Raw genomic sequence first — 24,201 nt, forward strand, 5'->3', positions numbered from 1 at the left:
CTTCTTTCTTTCCCTTTTTAAAGAAATTGTGTCACAGAAAACTGATACTGTAAAAGTATACTGCTATTAAGTTTACAAGTGCCCGGGAATTTTATAAATTTGGAAAGTAATTTAACAAATTCACTTTCTCTGTTATATGACTTCCTTGGCACCAAGAGCTCTGGAATAATCCTGCCCACAGCATATTGCCAATAAACTGAGTCAGCCAGAAACTTTTCCTATTAGAGTAGGGAATTTTATTGCAAACACCACTGCAATGCTTGGTCATTAGGAATTATTCCTCCTGACATCATTAGGGTTACATGGCTGAAGGGTTCAGAAAGGGACCTGTCATCCTATGCCACTTAACTAGCTGAAATATTTATTTTGTGTTGGCACTTGTGGTCCTATTTAAAACAGGGGGTGCTATTTTCACAAATGAAACTGATTGCAATATGATGCCATGCACCCCCTGTTTCAATAGTTAACAATGTTTCTTTTAATTGAAACCAGCTAGTAGTCACAAGAAAATATGAATAATATGAGTATCACATCACAATATCGCACCAGAATAATGATGGGGCCACATTTATTTGTTTATGCATTTATTTGCTGCACTTTCCACAGTTCTCATGCAGTCACAACTTGCAATAAACTTGCATTACAGTTCCTCATTTTAAAAGGCATCTAAAAATTCCAGCTTTTGGATCTTATGGTTTGTTAATTTAAGGAAGCATGTGAAGGAATGTTTCCTATTTCCCAACACTATCTGGAATCCCCTGCAAATCTGTCCAGGGTTCTGGTGGGCCCCTCAAACAATATGGGATGAGCAGCTGTAGGGGAAAACTTTCTTTCCATGAACCTTCATAAATAAACTTATTTTAGGATCCAGTGCTGATTTTTGGTTATTTATCCTTTCCTCCAACTGCCCCCATGCCCTCATGCCCCATTAATCAGGAGGATCACTGATGGTCCAGATATAATTTTCTTCAGGAGGGGGATGTTTCAGAGGAAAAGAGAAGACAAAAAAACGCTGCTTGCATTGACTTGTCTGAATTTAAATGGCAAATTGAGTAAAAGGTGGGTAGGGGGACTGCCCTTATGGACACAAGTACAGAGCTAACATATCATGTTGTTTAGTCCTAAGGATCAAAGCCCATACTTAAAAATAAAGAAGCCATTACAAGTCACATAGATAAGCCCACAGGAAAAGTTTCTGAAAAGTCTAGATTATGGTCTGGTGATGAAAAATTATCTGGGGCTGGGGGCTTGCACAAAGAAAACATTTCAAAGGGAAGGCTTTCTAAGTATGGGCACATTTCTGTATCCCTCCACAAAGAATGGGATGCAGAATATCGCAGACCTACAACTTGTATGAGAGAAGACACTCCTTAAAAATGAAATGTCACCTTAAAAAAGATCAAGGGGAGACACTTATACACCTCATTACTGTGATGGCTTGTGTATGCTCTTCGCACTCAGAGATATTTACAGTTCTTTATTTTACATATGTACAGGCAGCATATTACAATTATGCATCTGAATCCTCCAGTTCAGATTCTGGGAGTGGCTTTCGCCGGCTTCTCCTCCAACAGAAAAGGCGGGGAAGTTTCCTGTGACGCCTCTTCCCCCTCCTCTTTAACTGTCCCTCTCCTGGGCAGATGGAATAGGCACTGCCTCACCATCGGTGTCAGAACTTTCTGTGCGGTGCTGAGGGTCTGCATCAAAGAGCTTTTCCGCCTCCTGGCTCTCTCCCCCTTCCCCATCCATCACTTCCTGTCCACCTCCCTCTGAAGGTTCCTCCTTCTCCCCGGCATTCTCCGGAAGCCCCATGACAGTTACTCACCTGAAAAGCACTGGTTTCACAAGGATAAGTAATGCCACACACAAGTGTCACAGAAATGGCACCTACAATGGACTGAGTCTTCCCTAGTCTCTGAGGAAGTGGGCTTTCCTGCATGAAAGTGTGTTTACGGCACCACAAGACCATTGTTTTGGCTGCAGTCACACCTCTGGAAGTTATCACTATTTCTGAACATTCTAGGTGCCCATCTGACTTGTATATATTTAAGTGGAAGATAACAAAGAAAGAAATTATTTAATCGCAGTTCTCTTACCTCTATTTCAAGCAAAACCTGTTTGTTCTCCTGTGTGTGTTTCAAGATTAGGGAAACTGCATCAGGGCCACCATCACCTATATTCTTGTATAGGACAGCTGCAATCTATTGGATTGCTCATTGCAGAGAAGAACTGAAAAAACAGAGTTAAATATGGAATATTAGCATTTCAGATCTTTGCATGCTTACACAGAATTCTGTCTCCAGTTTAAACAATGACAGAATACACATTGATTTTATAAATGGGGTAATGTTTGACACACCCAGTCACCCTTTGTAAAAAAACCAACAGTAATCCATTACATTTGATAGCTGTTATGTATAAATTCCTGTAACCATTGTGTCGGAAATCCTTTAACTGACCTTAATTCATTATGTAAATGAGATCTATAACCAAGCACTGTATACTGGCAATATAAATTAATAAAGAAAACACCCACCAATTGAAATCATTTATCTCTGATTTTGCTCCACAGCTTAGGACTGATATCCCATTCACTGATCCCTGTTAAAACAAACACTAATTACACAGCATATGTTGGCTGCAGAAATGCTGCAGTTTTGACTGCTGAAAAAATGCCTCAAATGTTTTCTTATTTTTCAAACCAATTGCCCAAGTGCTCAGTTGTTCCACTGTTACCACACATGGTGGTTAAAGAGCATATGAATTAGGCTTCCATATAAGCAAATTTCTCTGTAAGTAATTTATATTGTGTGGTAAACTTGTAGCCAGCTAGAACAGCAAATTAAAGCATTAATCACATCTGTAAAATTTAAGGCCCTGTGCATACAGAAAAAAAATTAGGGAAATACGTTTTCTTGTATTGCTAAAATAAATATTCCACATATGGAGGCCAGTCTAATTCTTCTCATTATAGTGGGAATGAAGATGAACATTAAGCCCATATAACATTTCTTTCAGAGTTAGTCGATAGCTCGTTTTCGTAGGTAGCACATATTTTCAAACCTGAAATGTTCACATTCAATCAGATTTGCTGCTATTTCCCGTTCCCTCTCCCAATCCCTCCCCCCGCCAATCCTTGTTGCTAAAGCTTTTCATCAGCACCGGAAAACCTCCATCATTATTCCATATCACATACTGATGATGAGGCAAAACAGTAGCAAGCAGACTCCCTAGCATTAAGCAGGCAGTAAAGTTGTGGGAAGGAAACTTGCTATAAAATTATCAAATCTCACTTCTCAAATGTTAAAGTAACATACCACCTACTATGTAAATAGAATGTCATATCATTGCTCTTATTTACATAAAAATACACAATATAACTGTGGAGAGGAAGAGCACCCAGGCTATGTGCTGTGAACTTTCCAGACCTAACTTAAGGGAACTTGAGTAAGCCATTGGTCACCCACTTGCAACTCCTTGCATGCACTATGGAGAATGCTTTATTTTTTCTTTTATCATATTTAAATCCCACCTTCCTTCTAAGGCACTCTAGGTAGCATACAGCCCCCACCCCCATTTTGTCCTCAATAAAATCCTGTAATGTAAGTTAGTTTGAATAAGACAGACTGGCCCAAGTTGTTCAATGACTCCTGCATCCATTTTAATGGCTTAGTAGTGCTGGAAGAAGCAAAGAAAGCAGCTCCATACTGCTAAGGTGATACTAGAGATGGAGGAGAGGTTCAATTAAGGTGAACCTACCTTTCTCAAACAACATGCAAACCAAAACACGACCATCTTTTGAAATGTGCACGTCTCTGAATTTTTCAGTGTAGTTCTTCAGTCAAATAACCTGCATAAAAATGCAGATATTCATGAAAATGGCATACAAAAATGCATTGCATTAGGGTAAGTCGCTTTGCAAAAATGTTAATATTAGACAAAATTCCATACACCACATGTATATTAGGAAAATTTAACAGGAAATATGAATTTTCACAAGGACTCCCCCCCCCCAAAAAAATTCACAAACTGATGTGGAAACATGGGGAACTGGGTTTAAGATTAGGAAAATGAGAAACTGAAAGAAACCAAAATTAACAGATTTGCCAATGCTTACTTTAGAGTAATTTGACTACTTGAGCATGGATTGGTTCCTTCCATTGAACAGCTAGGAGCCCCTGCCAAAGACCTGTATTTGCTCCAGATGTAGACCTAGAGTTGGCCCCAGACTTGCCCTTCTATAGACAGAAAGGCTCATAAGGAACTAAATTTTAATGGATGCTCCTGCTGGAAGAAGGGGGCCACTTCCCACACCATTCCTGACCTTCCAGAGTAGCTGGAAGTGGGGCTGAATGGGAACCTGGTTCAGTCACCTCCATCCATTATTCCAGTGGAGAAATTCCATAGGCAACATTCTGCCCATGGGTACTCTGGACTCAGCTGTATATAGATTTATTGCATCTGAGACTGAGCTATGTCAACATTTGCCAGGGATGGAAAGGGACTACCACAAACAACTAACACACTGTTCCTTTTGTGGTAGAAATTGAGCCCCTCATGCATGTACCTCAGCATAGGGCTCAATGAATACTTTTCCTGTTCCTTTGCACAGAGTGGGCTGGGTCACATCTCTCATTTTTAGATTGCAGAATTTTGCTGAACACTTAAAGGCAAGGGTGGAAGACCTGTGGCCTTCCAGATGGTGTGTGACTACAGCTACCATCTCACATGACCATTGACCAGGCTGGCTGGGAGTTGGGAATCAAACAAAATCTGGAGGATCACAATTTCCCACCCTTGTGTTAAAGCATTCACTTTTCCATCAGGCCATGGTAAAATATTCCCGTCAGAATACAGATGTAACAGAGTGGGTTACTGCCACGCGGAGCAATCGAATACATGTTCACGCAGAAATGTCCCATTTACTCTGAGGCAAGTGAGGATAGGGCTGCAGTTCTACAGGGTAGTCCTATTAATGTTTACTCAGAGGTATGTCCCACTGAGTTCAATAGAATTTACATCCTGGTAATTGTATGCAGGACTGCAAAATTAGTCTGTAGTGCTAAATACACTATCAGTGAGCAAAAGCCGGCTCCCTTGGCCTGAAAGCAAGATGAGCGCCATACCCCATAGTCACCTTTGACTGGACTGGACCATCCAGGGGTCCTTTACCTTTTTTTTAACCTTACTGGCGAGTAAAGCCCATTGAACTCACAGGACTTACTTATAAGTAAAGATACTTAAAATTGCTTTGCACATGACTTTTCCCCCTTCGTATCACTTTGTGGTGTAGTGAGTTAAGAGCGGTATGGTGGTGTAGTGTGGTGTAGTGGTTAAGAGCGGTAGACTCCTAATCTGGGGAACCGGGTTCGCGTCTCCGCTCCTCCACATGCAGCTGCTGGGTGACCTTGGGCCAGTTACACTTCTTTGAAGTCTCTCAGCCCCACTCACCCCACAGAGTGTTTGTTGTGGGGGAGGAAGGGAAAAGGAGAATGTTAGCCGCTTTGAGACTCCTTAAAGGGAGTGAAAGGCGGGATATCAAATCCAAACTCTTCTTCTTCTCTTCTTTGTGCACTGCTAAACTGTATGTCATACTACCAATTGACCACAAAGTATACTAATGAAGAAATGAAATCACATGCCTTCCTTAAAGAGGACGTATTTCATGCTAGCACAGTAGACAGAATAAGAGGTTTTCGAAAACCTTACTCATTTTGGTCTCAGAACTCAGGCTGAACTTACTAGCATTTCTCCTAAAATAAAACTATCTTTAGCAATTTCTGAAAATGTTTGCACACACACATATACATATATTCATGCTAACTTCCTGATCAGACGTACATATGCAGTCTTCTCTGATGTTTTCCTCATATCATGTTTGGGAATATTCCAGGGGATGGAGGGAGAAGCAATGAAAAATATATTGAAGGAAAGAAGAAAATCGTCACAGCCTCAGAGATTTGAAAGGTGAGTTGTTGTTTTTCTAAGAGGGTTATTTCCAGATATTGCCATTGTATAAGTGCAAGAATAAGAGCTCAGACGCATTAGGCTCAATGAACTTAAATTCATAACATATAACAGCATCTCTGGGTGCACAACTTTCAGGATTCTGTACAGATAGGGTAGCCATGAATAGTATTTTATTTAAATGTCTGTATTAAGCAGATCCCCCTCTCTGCTAAAAATGGAGAAAAAACAAACAAGTCATATTCATCAAAGTAATTGTGTAGGTACTTTCACTACCAAAATGCCTGGAATGAAAGATTGAACTGCTAACGGCAGCGGTGACAGCCATGAATCATGGTAGGCTACTTCGGGGCCTTTACCACCATAAAACAAAAGATGTAGATGAAAAATGCTGCAATTAAGTGATTTGATTTCTGCCCCCTTTTTCCTACTGCATTCGTGCATGGCTGCACAGCAAAGATTGATGGGAAAAATTACTCTACGTGATCTCTGACAGAGCCTTGGAACAATTCTATAAGGGGGAAACATACAAATCAAACCAGCTTTCGTGTATTCAGACAAAATAATACACATAAAGCAAATACTTTAGCCTATATCCAAAGCACCATAGATTTGCATGCACACATAAATTGTGGGGAAACGCTTCTGCTATCAAAACCTAACTCGTGGATTTTCCAGCTAGTTGGGTAATAGTGGTATTTGTTTAAAACAAATATTCAATCAGAGCCACTGAGTGGCATCCTAAATATGTTTGTTCAGTGAAAAGGACAACATAGCAGAAACAAAATTTACAGAAGGGATGGTGGTGGTCTTATTTTTATTTCAATATATTCATAAAAACTATAAAAGGAGATCATCACAGCAAAATGTCCCTTCCATATTACCTGGTGCCATCATTACTGTCACTTAAGCAGACATTTTCAAGGGGTGCATACAACTAAATCAAGAGTGATAGAATGAAATATGTTATATCTGGGATACTTGTATATGGCTGGACATAATACCACTGGTAGCATACACTTTAAATAAGAGTAAAATGCACAAAATGGCACTGTGTAAAATAAGCAAGCCCTGATGCTAATGGGCAGCAGTAGTCAACCACCCTCTGCTCTACTGAAGTTATGGGGAGATTTATTTCCTGGAGACAGAGGAAAGACCACACAGACTCGCTGATTTAAAAAATGCACTGTTGGTTTTTACTTGAATATACACAATAGAATCAGACCACTGGAAAAAAAATGTGTAGAATGTTTGATTCCATTATGCAGAGAGCAAAGCTGTGTCTGAAGAGACACACTAGAGTATTGGTAATTAAAGTGAAGGCTTTTTGTGAAAATCCTGATGCTACATTATGCTTAAAGAAAATAATGCCCTTGTATATTCCCATTTCAATACTCTTTCCTTGCCCTCTTTTCAAAAATGCATTCATTCATGTATTTCCCCCTAGTAAATGTACATTTCCCCCTGCAGATTATGTCTATCCACAATTCAGAGGAGCATATATTTTGTTCTTGCACTTCACTGACTTGTTTAACTTTAGGATGTTCATTTTTATTTTTATTTTATAGTAAGCAAGCAAAGGCCCCATGAGGTATATTTATGTGCGTGAGCCTCTCCTCACTCAGTAGTCCGTTCCCTATCTGATTTATGAGGGCTTGCAAACTATCATCTACGACTAGAAGAGAAAAACAACATTTTTAAGACATTCAAAATTAAACCTGTTTCTGGAGGAATTGGTATTTTGGTGGTCACATTGTGCTTTTATCCAAACCTTGTGTTTCTTACAGCACAAACCTCCTCAGACTGTGGCCACTTACCACAACATATATTTTGCATTACTTCAGTATGGTAAATATTTGCTTTGTTTTTTTAAATACCTAGGTTAACACACTGTGAGCTGTAAACGAGGCATTTCTGAATTACCATTGTTTATTTTTTATTAAATTCACGGGATTACATCATCAGAATCCCAAGTACTGTACTGTGGATCATATAATCGCAGGGAGAAATTAGAGAGTTAAATGTTACAACCTTTCCCCAAGGTCACATGGAAGTACCTGTGACTTTCCACAACAAAAAAGAAATTATTTCATACAGATGTGAAAATAGATAATATCCGCCTACAGAACCACCCTTGCCATGTACTGAGATGAAGTTGTTGCTTTGGGCAGAATATTCCGGAAAGTGGACCATTTTCTTTCTTTTGTCTATGTCAGTGAACTGCCATCGGAGCCAGAGGGAGAGGGAGGGCTCCAGAGGGGTTCCGGAGAGTGTCCCGGGAGGGAGAGAAGCAGCCCATCTTCTGGGGAAGGAATTCAGCGTAGCACCAGTGGAGAAGGGGGGCAGATGGGGGAATCGGCGAGGTGGCTCCATGACTCCTCGCCGGAGACCAGCGGGGAGAGCACGGGTCCTCCGCTGCCCATACCCTCCCTGCGCAGAAGGTTCCTCTTGAGATATGAAACACCAGGTGCTGTCAGACTGGGTTTATATTTGTCCTAGTACAGTGCTGATAAATCTGACCCAAAAGGGGGAATCTGCATCTTTACTTACATTGCACCAGGGACATGTTCAGCAAGGATCCCTCGACCATTGCTACAGCATTTTGATACGATGCTCTGCCTACCACATCCAGGTCAGCAACTGGAAGCCTTGGGGACAGATAATATCTAGGTCCAGGGAGTAGTAGCATTCTTTCGCTAAACAATGCGTAATACAAAACAGTATATAGCACTTTCCCAATGTGCTTATATCACTCTTGAGATTTGAGATTATACCCAATATATTTGAGGTATAATCAAATATACAATATACTGGCTGAAGGACCATTGGATGTGCTATAAGTGCTGCTCTACTAGCAAAGAAGGAGATCTGCTACCCAGATGGCACTTAACTCCATAGGTGTAAGTCCCTGGTACACCTGCAGAAAGTTCCATGTCTGTAGAGGTTCCAAAACAATAGCATCAACCAGAGCATCTTTATACTGTAGGTATCTGCTGGCATTCTTAAAGTTCTCTAAAAGGCTAGTGTCATGGGACATAACACTGCAGAGGCCATGCTGGTTCAGCTTCAGCAAGACTTGTTATCTAGATGCTTGCTAATTCAATATTTAATGATGTTTTCTAGAAGTTTACCTGGAACAGATGTTAAGCTAACAGGATTGCAAATTTCTCAGATACCCCTGAATACATGTTTTAAACAATAACATGATGTTACATTGCAGAGGCGGTTTTAGGGTAGCACCACCTCTGCATCTGCACTTGGCACTGTCTGGCACAGGGGGCACCACAACAATGCTGTGGAACTGAGTGAGAGAGGCAAGGGAGGCTGCAGAAACGAGAGAAACGATTAAACATTCCCCCTCACAGTCTTCTTAGGCTTCCTCATGGTTGCTCTTTACACAACAAGAAAGTATAAACATTAATTGCATTCATATTGTGAAATATATTTCTGCTGTGTCATGGCCAGTGGAAGTACATCCACTTCCATCCACTCTGCTGGATTGAAAGCTATATATTTATCCAAAAATATCAAGACCATCAACATATCACATATTTTTTATCTGAGTAACTGTCTGCCTTTTAATTGACTAAATTAATTTAATACATGTGAGTGCATCTGCATATTATGAAAATTATCAGTATAGGGGCTCTGAGATACTGAAGGATGAGCAAGATAACTTGCAATTTAATAAATCAAAGCTACTGCTCATTGCCAGAATGAAAGCCTTTCTTTTTCATTCCCTATTATGAGAACACATTAGAGCCAAAATGGCTTCATCAAGTAAACAACTGAAGGCTAAACTAAAATTGGCCCCACCAATTAATAAGCCAATTAAAGCTTGCAGCCCTAATAAATACATAAAATAATATTTATTGCAGTTGAAAACACTTGTAATACTGTATTTCAATTGTACGAAGTCTGGTATTTTCTCTCTACCATCAGTGTTCAATTTATATGTCCAGATAAAGTAAATTTTGGATCATTTGATAAAATAATCAAAAGCAAACTAAATGGATTCACCATGAGGCTCTATTTTAAGGCACTGCACTTGAAAGGACGTCTTCACTACTAAACTTATGTATCACTCCATCTTATTGTTGATTGGCAGCATGGGTATATTCAGGAAGACCAATTCATATATTTACTAAAACAGCAAAATATTCCTTGGGCTTCTTCTTTCTCAGTTTTTGTGTACAGATGAACCAATTGTTAGGTTGCAATTTGAACGCTAACATGATAAACCAGGATTTCTGTAGATATATACACAATAGCTATAACACTGCAAATGGCTTTAAACCAAAATATAGAGATAAGAAATTAATCCTAGTCTAATATATCATTGGAAATAGCATTTTATCTCTTTTATGGCAGGACTAGGGGCAAATGTAAAGTAGCCCTATCAGAAACCAGATAAACTGTTTGGTAAGTGCTCAGTAACTTCTTAATTAACCAGCCTTCAAATGCGTAACACTGCCTGTTATCTGCAGTTAGAGCAGAATTACACTGCTTTTAAACAATGCATACAGATGATAGCAGTGATAGGTGCTAAGGAAATGATTATTTAATAGCATACTTTAAAGGGATGTATTTTACTGTGCTCCCCCCTCCTCCGCCCGATCCTTCCTTACACTTTATTTTCCAGGAGAACTTTGATTAGAAATTAAATAGCTGAACTATTTTAAGGTCTCACATTCCATAATATTTCACTTTTATGCAGCAGTAGATTTATATATTTTCCCTCCTGAAATAGATGTTTGATCTGTAAAGTGGGTTGTCAGAACTCGCTCTAGAACAGCGGTTCTGAATACTAGTCCTGACATGTGGGAGACATGACTTATAGTGAGACTTCCTATGTTAAATGGGAGAGGGGGGGATAACAAAAATAATTTTGATTGGTAGAGTTCAAAACCATTCCAGGATGAGCAACAACCAAACCAAAGGTAAAGAGGTGCAGTTCATCACTAAAGACCATCATATGATGGTCTTTCATGTGATACTAAACCTACATTTTGAACCACTTGGAAAAGAGAGGAGACCAGTGTTCAATATGTGATATTATTTTGTAATATTCTGTAACCTAGCGAGGGGTGAAAATGGCTATAGCAACATTCCTAATTACAATCAGAAGATGGAAGGTGAACATAAACCTTGACATAGAATTGGAAAGCAGTTAGAATAAGTAAAGACTGACCAAGGATATCATTTTCAGGTTTGGCTGAAAAGGACAAGGTGGGTGAACAGATGACTTGGAGTTTGAAGTATCACAGTTAGTAGTGGAAACCAATATTTTTTTGATAGAGTTACAAGTTTGGTAGATCAATGGAATGCTGTGGATGTAGCGTTTTTTGATTTGTTAAGGGTTTGAACAAAGTCTGCCATGACATTCTTGAGAAGAAGCTGGTAAAATGTGATTAGATAATGTTATTGTTAGGTGAATTTGTAGCTGGTTGATTGACCAAACCCATGATTCTATTGACATCCTAGAAAAAAGTGACAAGTGGAGTACTGTGGGTTTCTGTCCTGGGTCTGGTTTTATTCAACATCTTTATAAATAGCTAGGATGAAGAAATAGAGGGGAAGCTCATCAAATGTGCAGATGACACCAAACTGGGAATGGTTACTTCAGAAGGTACAATTAGGATTCAAGATGACCTTGACAGATTGGAGAGCAGCGCTAAAGCTAAAACTCAAAAAGCATTTCAACAGGGGGAAATGTAAGGCCCTATATTTAGGCAGGGATCATCATAGACCACAATCTTAACATGAGCCAACAGTATGATGCAGCAGCAGCAGCAGCAAAAAAGAAAAGAAAAAGGTTATGTAACCCTAAGCTGTAGCAACAGAAGTATAGTGTCCAGATCAAGGGAAGGAAAAGTGCCTACACCATGACCAACTTACATCTGTGATAAGTTGTGGCCCGTTTTATCCCAAAATGATTGTTGTGTGATTATTTCAACTCCCATCCACTCAGCCTCACTTTGTCCGGGCCCACCATAGTACTGCTCTAGTTTGCTTTGGTCAGACCCCGCCTGGAGTACTGTATCCAGTTCGGGGTCCCTTAGTTTAAGAGACATTTTGACAAGCTGAAACATGTGCAAAGGAGGAGACACATTATAAATGGTCTAGAAACGAAGCCTTATGAGGAATTGTTGAGGGGGTTGGATATGTGTAGTCTGGAGAAGAGAAAACTGAGAGGTGATGTGATGTGATATGATAGCCAGATATCTGAAGGTCTGAAGATGGAGCAAACTTGTTTTCTGCCGCTCTACAAGGCAAGACCCAAACCAACAGATTCAAATTACATTAGGAAGATGGTAAGAACTTATAGCAATCTTTTTAAGTATTTTGCAATTTAATGAAGGGACAAGTCCATAGAATAGAAGTTCACAGCTAATGTATAACAACAGGCACTGGAACATTCAGTATGTCAAAAATAAGAAAACTTCATAAAGACTAACAAATTTATTGTGGCATAAACATTCTCGGACCATAGTCTACTTCAGTGTTTCCCAAACTTGGGGCACCAGCTGTTTTTGGACTACAATTCCCATCAACACTTGCCAAGTGGACCACTAGTGGATGGTGGGAACTGGAGACCCAAGTTTGGGAAACACTAGTCTGTTTCATCAGATGCATGAAATGTCATTCTCAGTTGGCAGGAGTACAGGGTCAGGGAATGTAAACAGTGAGATTAAATGGCAATGAATCACTAAAAAGGAAAGTCTGTATTTAAGAAAATAAAGTTCAGGTGTATGCAAAATAAGCACAGTGACTATTCAGAACGGCAGGAATTAGTGATAATAGTAGCATCTTTGCAATGATAAGATGTATCGAAGGCTGAGTCCTGAACTGCAAGATTTTCTAGGCCACCAAGAGCAGTGCATCTTCTTGCTAGCACATTTGGTCTGTTAAGTCTTGTGACTGCTGAGTTGGGGGTGTGGGCAAGGGATCCTGATTGTGGCTCTGTTCAATGTGGGTGCATTGGCACTCTGTGGCTTGGCTGTGCTGCTGATTGAAAGGCTAGTTGGCAAGAATGACCCTTTGAACGTTTTATATAGGACTGGCTGTTTTACATATGATTTTGCATTTGTATACCTGTGGGTTTGGGTGGTCAAGGGCAAAAGATTATTTTTTTCTGGCTCTTTCTGCAATTGAGAGGGATGTGCAGCCCACCCTTAAACTGTTTGCTAAGGAATGCCTTATCTTTATGCATAGAAAATCAAAGTTCTACAAATAAAGGTAAAGGAGCCCTGGATGGTTAGGTCCAGTCAAAGGTGACTATGGGGTTGCAGCATTCATCTCACTTTCAGGCTGAGGGAGCCAGCGTTTGTCCACAGACAGGTTTCCGGGTCATGTGGCCAGCATGACTAAACCACTTCTGGAACAACAGAACACCGTGATGGAAGCCAGAGCACACAGAAACGCCATTTACCTTCTTGCCGCAGTGGTACCTATTTATCTACTTGCACTGGCTTGTTTTCGAACTGCTAGGTTGGCAGGAGCTGGGACAGAGAAACCAGAGCTCACCCTGTCATGGGGGTTTGAACTGCTGACCTTCTGATCAGCAAGCCCAAGAGGCTCAGTGGTTTAGACCACAGCGCCACCCGCAACCCTACAAATACTATTGCCTGTCTACATCCATTTCATCTGTGTTCTTTCACAAGTCCTTACCATCCTGTTTCTTTTATGTTTTAAAAAAGCTTCATAATAATTGGCATTTAAACTGTAGTCATTTCCCCCTTAAATGTGATTTTTTTGCTCACATTTTTCATCAAAATACCAATTTTTTCTACACATTTTTGAGCTAACACCTGCACTGCAAAATTCAGAGAGATACAGAGTTTAAAAGATAATTGTGCTCTGATCCAAATATGAGTCAGGTAAGTGCAGGTAAATATTAGATCAGTTCACTTATAAATGCAGAGTGAACAATATTCTAGAGCACCCTATTCATGAAGCATTTTGAAGCATAGTTGTCTGTTTAATTGTGCCTTCTCAATATAAGAAAATTCCTTAGTGACTAAAAAGGAAAATAAACATTGTTGAAAATTATCCTAAAATGCTTTTAAAAAAACAAAAATCAGGTTACCTTTAAAAGGTTTAATTTCTTCTCTAGTTAGCCTAATTCAAAAGACAGATATCAGGGACAGTGATGGTAACTCTGTTTACACCACATGGCACTACAGAGAGAGATGATCACTTAGCTTTTGTTTTGGTTCCAATTCATTTTTTCAAGAAGTGTAATTAAAAACTGCATTAATGCCACCAATTATGGCCTCCAAGGGACCAGAAACCTCATGTTACTATGTGATGGAACACAACTGAGCTGCAAACATCCATTTACCATTATAATACTCATTAATCCTGCCAAAAACAACTCATTATGAGACTTCAAGGAAATCATCTCATAGGCAAACAGAGCACAGAATCTATCTGTCACTGCATTCCTCACAGCACAAGTTGCAGGGGTGGAAATTGTTCAGTGTAACTAATTTATGAAGCTGCAAACTATACATTCATTTCTGACACCATCTGGGAGCCAAGTGGAAAAAGTGTAGGGAAGATTCTCAGAACTAAGACATAGCTTTGAACACTTCTCAATAATTTACTTTTTAAAACAGAATTATACAAATGTTTGAATACAATGTGGCATTATTTGAGAGTATACCTCTATACATTATATGCATTTCTGTGGTTATTTGGGAGGGGGAGTCTTTTTACTGTAATGCAATTGAAAGAAGACCACAGTGTATTAGTGGTGGGTACAGGGAGGGAGGGAAGGCAGCATGGAAAGCATTTTTACAATTTCTTCTTGCGCTGTTTTTCTATGGGAAAATTCATTTCCATCCCTTGAACCCCTACAAGGGAAACAAAATGCATACACACATACATATTTCCAGTAAAGGATAAAACCTAAGCACATATAAGCATCAAATTCAATGCAAGGGATTTATGCAAATTTGATTTTAAGCTGTATTTTAATTGATTGTTTGATTTATGTTTTTAATATATCATACTTTAATGTTAGCTGCCCTGAGCCCAGTCCTGGCTTGGGAGAGCAGGGTATAAATAAATATTATATTACTACTACTACTACTACTACTACTACTATTAACTTTCCCACTTAAATCAACCACTCGCCTTAAATGCACTTAGTTTTTGCTAGATTATTATATATATCTTCGGTAATTTGTCCCATGTACTGAGCAACTTTCCCTGCCCCCTTTTTGTCCTGTTCTCTTTATCTCCTTTCTGTTAATATCCCAAATAAGCTAATAAGACATAAAACACCAATCATTTTGTATGAGAAGAAAAGGTCCTCTGAAACGTACATATTATCTATGTGTACGTCATTAATATGTATTTATGAAACAAAAAGTTTGCATCACCACTGTTTGAATGTGCCTCCTAGCTCTACGTTTTCTAGCATCTTAGTATTTGGGAATAATGTTAACAATTTTGTTTACTGTTATTGTCTTTGCTGATGCAATTATTAGTTTATTCCTTTATTAAACCATTGCAATTCCAATGATCAGCTTATGTCCTTGTTATTTACTACATCACTTTAAGTTGCTTTATTTTCTGCAGATTACATAATATCATTTTCTTCTATATGCCTAAAATGAAGCATTGTGCACCAAAAAAGAGAGAGAAAGAGAGGCAGATTTATTTTTGTTACAATCTTGAGTCTGTTGTTATATCACTGGTCATACTTTAGTTCCTGTCTCACTGGGCTGCTAATGAGGAAATTTGAACCTTGATTAAACCTTGATTAAAGGACTCGGCGCTGGTGCATGACCATGATTTGACTGGGTGTGCACTAGCATTGATTGGATCCCCAAATTAACAATCCAGATTCACCCTTTCTGAAAAAGTTCAATAGTTGTTATTTTTTATAAAAAAAATTAAAAACTGTTGCCAATGACCCTTTTGTGATATTTGAATGGACCATTTACAATACTAAGACCCCATCTGGAAACCCCATCTGGCAGCAGCTCTCCTTGAACTCAGTAAGACTTATTTCCAAGTGATATGTTTAATTTTATTATTTATTTATCGTGCTTATGTCCCATTAATTTCATATGCTTGACACACAATACAACCGTGCTTTACACTGGCTGAATAATAACCCATGCAGCAAATCATGTGCATGCAGTGGCATAGCGTGGGGGGTGAAGGGGGGTGCGGCCGCACCAGGCGCAACATCTGGGGGTTAGGGTAAGGGGGCACAAATCCATGGGTTAGGGAGCGCAAATTCACGGGTTAGGGGGTGCAAATTACTTGCCTTGCCCCGGATGCTGACAACCCACGCTACGCCACTGTGTGCATGTTTACTTGGAAGTAGCTTCCACAACATTATTCCATTTACGTCCACCTTTCCACTATAAACTAGTGATCCAGGATGAAAACAATACTTAAAAATTATAATAACACAATCATAAACTATTGAAAGTACAATAAAGGTCAAGTAAGTTTACGTAGGATTTCACCTTAAATGTTTTCTTTCCACACCAACCACTTCAACTGGGGTGGGGAGTTAACAGATAATGAAATTTTCATTCTTGGATTGTGTTGGGAAGATCTGTAAGAGGGATTCTAGAATATCACTGGCTCTCGCACACATCTGTTGTTTCTTTCCTGGAAAATCCAGGTTAATTTTTCATCCTAGCATATGTTTTTACATGTGTATTCATCTACATGTGTTGTTGCATGAAAGAATAATGGAGGAGAAACGTTACGGAAAGTCCTAAGAGAGGTGTTCCTTTGGGAAAGATAGGCATGTGGTAGAGAAAAGAGATAGAAGGAAAAGGACAAATTGAGTAACTGCACACAAACATGTAAGAGCCATTCTTTCATTATTGTTCTTCAGATTGCCTAGATCCTCTTGAGACTCGTGGTTACCAAGAACAAAGTTTTTGGTTGTTACCATGAACAATCTTTAAGGAGACTGCAGGGAGTACTACACACTATATAGAGGGAAGGCTGAGTAAATTCAAACCAAAGAAAACCATTCACTTCTGTTTTATTGAATCTTTCAGATCTAAATGGAGACCAAAAACAACAGCAACTCCACTCCCCAAATTCTCCATAGGTAATAAAAATACAAATATGCCTCTTGGAGTAATTAACCTACCTTCTCTGACATTATTTTCGCTGGCCTCAATGGAACTTGTTCACGAGTAAGAATGTTTCAGATTGAAGTCTTACAAAATTAAATTAGGACCAAAGGGAGTCACGAATACCCTTGACCTTTGATGTCTGAAGTGAGGATTAGTGAAATCCACATACTAGCAGCTTCAGAGACACAGGGATAACACAGCACCTCCTCCCTATAACACAGCTCTTTGAGTTTAACTTTACAAGTCAGGTCAAATGAAGGCAGGTGCTGCAGCCTCTCTGATCAATTTCAGAGCAAGTTGGCAACTCTGAGGTTAAAGTAAACTTCAAAGAACAAGAGCCGGCACCTAAAAGTGAAAGGAAGCATGCAGTTTAGAACTTCTATAAGCTTCATATAGTTGTGTGACCATTCTTTTCCAATAATATTGAATTGCAATGACTAGTATATGAAACTTATATACTTTTGAACTTATACTCCATTGCAATGACATCTATAGACTTTTGTCTAGATATACCTGCGAATGATGATGATGATGAAAAGGTCATGTAGATTAGAAGTATCTACTTCTAATAGGTGGAAAATGTCTACTTGTAATAGGTGGAAAATTTCCACAACTTGGGTGACACATGTAGTCTTGCATATGTACCGACATTAAACTATTGTCTGCCACAAAGCACAACAAACAGCATTATCACTACTCCTGTGGTTCATTGGGACCTGCCTAACCAAATTCTAAATAATACTAAGTACTGATCTTTAATGATTCTTGTTCTTAGGAACAAGAATAATGTATTTACCACCATTGTTCATTGTTCAAACCTGTAGGAGGTTCTTGAGAATCAATAATAAGAGGAAGGGCCATAAGTCAGAGGCAGAGTTTCTGTTTTGCTTAGTAAATCTGGGACAGTCCTTGCCTAAAGTCCTGGAGAATCATTGCCAGTTATTGTAGACAATACTGAGCTACATGGGTCTGAGTCGTTATGTTCTATACACCAGATATTTTATCCTCCTAGTCCAGTACTTCCCATTCTGACAGGCAGTTCTCCAAAACCTCAACCAACTATCAGATTCTTTTTAACTGCAGATGCAAAGGACTTTACCTGGGACCTTCTGCTAGATTACACTTTAACACTAAGCTGTGGTCCCTTCCATACATGTATGTATGGCTGTATATGCTTTCTGTACTTTTCTGCAATTCATTTCAGAAACATATTTTTCACAATATCCCCATTCCATCATGTACCTAGGAAAACAGTGCATCTGATGAAATGGAATGTAGTCTGCAAAACCTAACCAGGGTGGTCCAAGATGTGGCCCAAGGGCTCCTAGTGGCCCTCAAGACCTTATTTGGTGGCTTTCAGCAACATTTGAAGCTTCCAGCCCTTGTGTTGCCTTCACAAAAGCCAGATAAGCAAGGCGCTGGGCGGCTTTGGGAAGATGGGGTGAGGGTTCTGACAGGGTCCTAGAGTTCCTTTACCTCCTTCCCAAAGCCAAGTTAGCCATTTTCCAACTTTGGGGAGGAGCTGGGAAGCTCTAGGACCCTGCCAGAACCTTGTGCCTCCCTCCAAAGCCCCTGTTCACACATGACATGCCATCATGCAGCCTGTGGATTGCATGTTGAAGTAATATTATGGCCCATTTAGTATGAAAAGTTGGGCTGCCCTGCCTTAAGCCATAATAATTTTGTTAGTTTCAAAGCTGCCACAATTCTCCCATGCATAAACACACACTTCATAGGGTTGATGCAAGGATTAAAGCAATTAAGAATGAATGTAGAGTAGTTGTACATTACACACTAAAAACTTGCAAATCAAACAAGGTGCCTGACTTTTCAGCTTCTTCATTTCTCAGTAGCATTGAGTGATACCAGAGCTCAGAAACACCTGCCTGGTAACACCCCCACCCACCCCCAAAGCCAAAGACTTTGAATGCAGTAAGTAGGGATTCTGTAGCTTCTTCTCTTCCAAAAACTAAAGAGGCAATGTTGCAAAAAAACAAACATATAATTAATGTAAGGAAAAGGCATGCAAGGAAAAGCAAGGTGCATTTGGCTTATTTTTGCATAATTTATTCTGCCTCCAACATCCAGGTTATCAAAAGCTTGGATTGTGGTAGCAAAGGCCAAAGGATGATTAGAATACTGGATAGGAAGAGGCATGGAATTTGAGAACAAATGAGCAGTAGGGGGATGTGGACAAAGAATAGCAAACAGGGAGAGAAAAAACTGTGCAGGCATAGGTGCTTCATTCAGTGATTTCTGAGAGCTCTTCATAATCTCTCACTAGCTTCTAAAATCTATACAATTCTAGTAAACTTTTCTCAACATATCTCAGTGCTGGACACAAATTATGCGGCACCTTGCACAATTCACTTAGATAGGTAGGACTAGGCATGGGGGAGAAAATCAATTTAATTTGCATTTTGATGTGAAACTACCCAATTCACACTTCTCGTACCAATGAACAAACCGAAATGCAGCTATTCTTCAAAATGTTCACTTCGTCAAATTTTACAATGCTCTTCTCCAACCAGTGTTTATAAAAATGCATGTTAACAGAAAATGCATATACTACTTTTTAAAAACATAGACGGATGCATTATATCAAGGAAAATGGGTTAAAAATGTGTATACTTGTACAGAAATGCGTATAAAAACATGTTTATTAGGAGAAATTGAACTAAATGCACTAAAAATACAGATGAATTTTCATTAGGACTTTTTTGAAATGCAAATTGCTGTAGAAATGCAGACAACTGAATAGAAGATGAATGAAAAATGAAAAAGTGAGGAAACCAAAAATGTCAGATTCATCCATCACTAGGTGTATAACATGTAGTTGTGATTCGAGGACCCGATCCTCGCTTGGGGAATAAAGACACGTGGACACAGTATGTAAGGTTAATGGGTAAGGAAAAAGCCACAACTTTATTGATTACAGCATGTGAGAAGGTATTGGCTTAGGCATTGGACCACGGAAGATTAGACTCCACCCACTCGGAGAGGGGTGAGCCCAAAGGGGGTTTATTCACCAGAAGGTGGAGCCTGTTGATGCTAATACAACTATAGGCTCTCCCCTGATGTCACCGATGGTCGTGCCATGGCCCCCCGCCACACGGGCATTGGACAGGATCCAGGACCGCCGGATTCCTTTAGTGGAATACCCAAAATTGTGGGGGCAGGCGATGGCCACACCTTGCACCCCGAAACACCAACAACACATTCCAATGCCTAACCACCAAATACCACGAAAGTTGTGATGGTTGCTATGAGGTAGGCGAAAAAACCAAGAGGCCGGGCCAATTTAGCCAATTGGAAAAAAAACTCCTACCAGGCCCCCTGGTTAAACAGGGTGACCAACCAGAGGTCCATAGCAAAGTCTCAGGAAAAGCTAATCTAAAGGGAGTGGAGGGTGGGTGACTCGAAGAAAATGTGTGTGCAATGGTGGGGATGGCTGGCACAGCCGCATTTGAATGGCAAGCCACGCCCCCGCCGAGCTTCCCTATTGGGTGCTTGACCAGGGAGGGGCGTGGCGCGCCAGCCCTGGAGTTGAAGCAGGGGGCGGAGCGCCCCCTGCATGACGCGGAAATCATCTCCCGCTCACAACCCCTCCCCTCTGGGAGGAGGAGAGGCTCTCTCATATTAACATTGACGAAGGCCAAGGACTATGCAACTACTTCTATTAAATGACAGCAATTCAGCAAATGGGCAGTTTCTTGGAGTTCAATCCCAAACTGACAAGAGGACAAGCTCTGATGTTCAGTCAAGAACTCTGGGTAGCAAAGGGGGTACTTTTCCTACCTAGGAAATTAAATACGATAGCAAACAGTTATTCAGTCCCAGGATTCATGATTAATTTGTCCAATGAGGTCAATCAATTATATTATCTAAGAAGATCTACAGCATTACCTAAGGGATTATATCCTGAGGAGCTGGGTTAGAAAGCCCAAAGAAAAGGCCTGTCTCTTTTCAGAAGTGGGGCAGTTCAAGAAAGTAAATTACATAGTGACTGATCAGTGCCCTTTGGCACTATTATCATGAAAAGGATCTCTCAGACTTGCTACTCAGGTTTTTTGGATCCTAAGCTTGTGACTTAGGCCTCTGGAATCCAGGGAGAGGAAGGAACCCCTTTGAGTCTTGTCAGGACCACACACCCAGAATCCAGCGGTTTTGTGGGAACAGAGATTTAGGAGGGATTCTCACAATATTTATGTATTTGTGATATCACTTGTCATTAAAAGCAGGAAATAAAAAAGATCACAAAGTGGTTTCCCAAAATCCATACAATGAAGTTAACCAATGAAATATAAGCAATGGAATCAATTAAACTAGAAACAATAAAATATAAATAAAGCATCCTAAAATATCAAAAGTCTACAGAACTGGACATCATTAACATCCAAAAAACTCAATGATCAGAGTAGCTAATCAGATCCACCATAGATCTGGGCAGGCTCATTAGAGTTGCAGCTCTTTTTTTCCATCTGGAGGAAGCATTTTCTATAACTGGGGTACCACTGCCAAGGAGGGTCTATTTCGTGTCCCTACACAGCAAATGACATTCAATGGGAGGAATAGCAGAGCTTTCTCTTCCAGTCTCAAACCATGGGCAAGTTCCAGACACAGAAACCATGCACCAACAGCACCTTCTTTTCATAGGGATTCATACTTAAAGATGTGGTCAGATAGTACATTGTTTTTGGTTCAGGGCACAGGAGCCAACTCCTAGGGGTCCAGTTCTTTTGCACCCCCCTCAAATGTTCAAAAATCAGGGGGCAGAGGAAGAGACAATTATGGAGCATGGAGCCAATCATGGCATAGCTTCAGTGGCCGGCTCCTCTTCCGCCTCCTGCCAAGGGAAGGAGGGGGAAAGCAGTTCCCAGTCAGTGACAGTGACAAGAGGAGGCCACTCATGGAGCCTATCATGGCATGGCACAGCTTCAGTGGCTTGTGGCTCCTCCTCCTGCCATGTAAGGGATGGCCAGTGGCAGTGGCAGGAGGAGGAAGCTAAACACCAGAGAGGAACCACCAGCCATTGAAGCCATGCTGCCACCATGTTTGGCTTTGCCTTCTGGCTCCTCCCCACATCCTGACATCATGTGTGACATCATGAGCACATCTCCCCACCCTGCAAAAAATCTCCCTTGCAAGTTGGTGTCTCTTGTTCAGGGCAAAGTTGAGGTTACCAGGAAGCTGCAAGGTGATTCCTACTGCACCTAATTCCTTCAAAGATGACAATGTTCACTGTAGATCCCATTCAAATAATGCTAATGAAGTTGCAGCCTTTGTTTAATTAGTTGGGGTGAACTTAATTCTGCCACATTCAGGCCCGACAGCCTATCCACTATAACACAGTAGCCCCTGAAAATCATCATGAAATTAGCATAGAAATACCTTGGAAAAAGACTGCACCTTAGTGGCAGAACACATGCTTAGCATGCAATAAGACTACAGTCCAATCCTCACCATACCTGGATAAGACTAAGCAAGATTCTTATCTTAAACAATGAAGAGATGCTACTAGTCAGAGTGAGCTGGATGGCGCAAGGGCAGCTTCCCACACTCCCATCTAAGAAATAATTATTGCTATGGAGGTGCAAAATATAGCTGTTTGACCAGTGACTATTGAATATGTCCAGTTTCTAAAATAATGGATCTGTATATACCAGAGAGATAGGACATGCTATACTTTAGGCTTTTAATCTCACAACATTGTGATATATGCTGAACAGCAAAGTAACAAAAATATAGATCTACTCATCTGAATGAATGAAACATATACACTGAAGGTGTAGTAGCCAGTGCCAGATATTGATTGGGGAGAATGTAATGAATTGTATGATCTATAAGACCATAATCCTGCTATTAATTTCCCTTTCAGGTCATAATCACATACACTTCTGAAAAGCCAAACTAATCACAAAGTGACTCATCCAATTGAAGTTAAATTATCGAAATTACATACACATTAATGACTTCCAATTACCAAATGAAGAATAATATTCAGTGTTTTAAATACCCCATAACAGCCTCTATAAAGCCCAAGATCTACACATGCTGAGATAGTACAGTTGTACTTACCTGAAACGGAGTTTTCCACTGGTCAAAGGCAGGCAGCAATTTTGGGGGGGGGAGGTTGGGCTCCCATCATGCAGTTTGCATACTCACCAAGATCAAAAGTATAGGAGTTGAAAAAAATTGTCGTGTCCGACTCTTCATGACCCCATGGACCAGAGCACGACAGGCACTTCTGTCTTCCACTGCCTCCCGCAGTTTAGTCAAACTCATGCTGGTAGCTTCGAGAACACTGTCCAGCCATCTCGTCCTCTGTCGTCCCCTTCTCCTTGTGCCCTCCATCTTTCCCAACATCAGGGTCTTTTCCAGGGAGTCTTCTCTTATTCCCAGCTCCCCAACAAAGGGGAAATTTGAATGAGAACCTTAACCAAATCCTGCAGCCGGAATAACTAAAGCAGGGCTGCTGACCTTTCCCTGGGAATAAAAAAACTCTGCTTCAGGCAAGTATAACCATACCTTTTCTGATTCCATGTGTAAGGTCAGCAGGATGGGATATAAAGGAGTTAATATCCCTAGGGCCGGCTGGAGGCTGGAGGGATTTACTGGGGGAGGACGTGCTGCAGGATCCTCCTGCAAAATGTAGCATCAGCAAAGGCAAAAGACTCCAGGCCTAGGTGGCTTCTCAGCAGATCTCCTGGAGCAGATCATTACAGGAAGAGGCAGCAGAGGTGGCTTCTGAACTGGTGGAGTGTGCTGTTATATGCTGGGGAACGGGCAAATGCTGTGCCTCATAGGCCAGCACTATACAGGCCCTAATCCATCAAGCCACAGCCGTGAGAGAGATCTTATTGACCAGGGTAAGAGGGTGGAAGGAGACAAACAAGGTTTCAATGAGACAGTGTGGTCTGGTTCTACCTATGTACACTTTGAAGACTCTGCACACATCAAATGAACGCCAGGCCTTTTCCAGGAGGCAGACGGGAGATGAACTGAAGGAAGGTAGCATAATCTCCTGTTGGTGATGGAAAATGGAGGACACCTTCAGGATGAAGAATGGATCTGTCCTTAATACTAGCCTGTGGAAGATACATAGCTGCTTGGC

The 24,201-nt window shown here is 40.4% G+C and overlaps 1 long non-coding RNA gene across 1 annotated transcript in view; it reads right to left on the reverse strand.

Annotated features, from left to right (window-relative positions):
• The window catches only part of LOC309366174, a 358,147-nt gene that overhangs the window by 141,017 nt on the left and 192,929 nt on the right, over window positions 1-24,201 (reverse strand). The window contains exons 10-11 of the long non-coding RNA XR_014166546.1: window positions 3,760-3,850; window positions 2,097-2,229 (exon numbers count right to left, since the gene is read on the reverse strand). This is a non-coding gene — a long non-coding RNA (uncharacterized lncRNA). The remainder of the gene's footprint in view (window positions 1-2,096; window positions 2,230-3,759; window positions 3,851-24,201) is intronic.

Source organism: Podarcis melisellensis (assembly GCF_964234715.1).
Source record: "Podarcis melisellensis genome assembly, chromosome: 3".
In the NCBI taxonomy this organism is placed as follows: Eukaryota; Metazoa; Chordata; class Lepidosauria; order Squamata; family Lacertidae; genus Podarcis; species Podarcis melisellensis.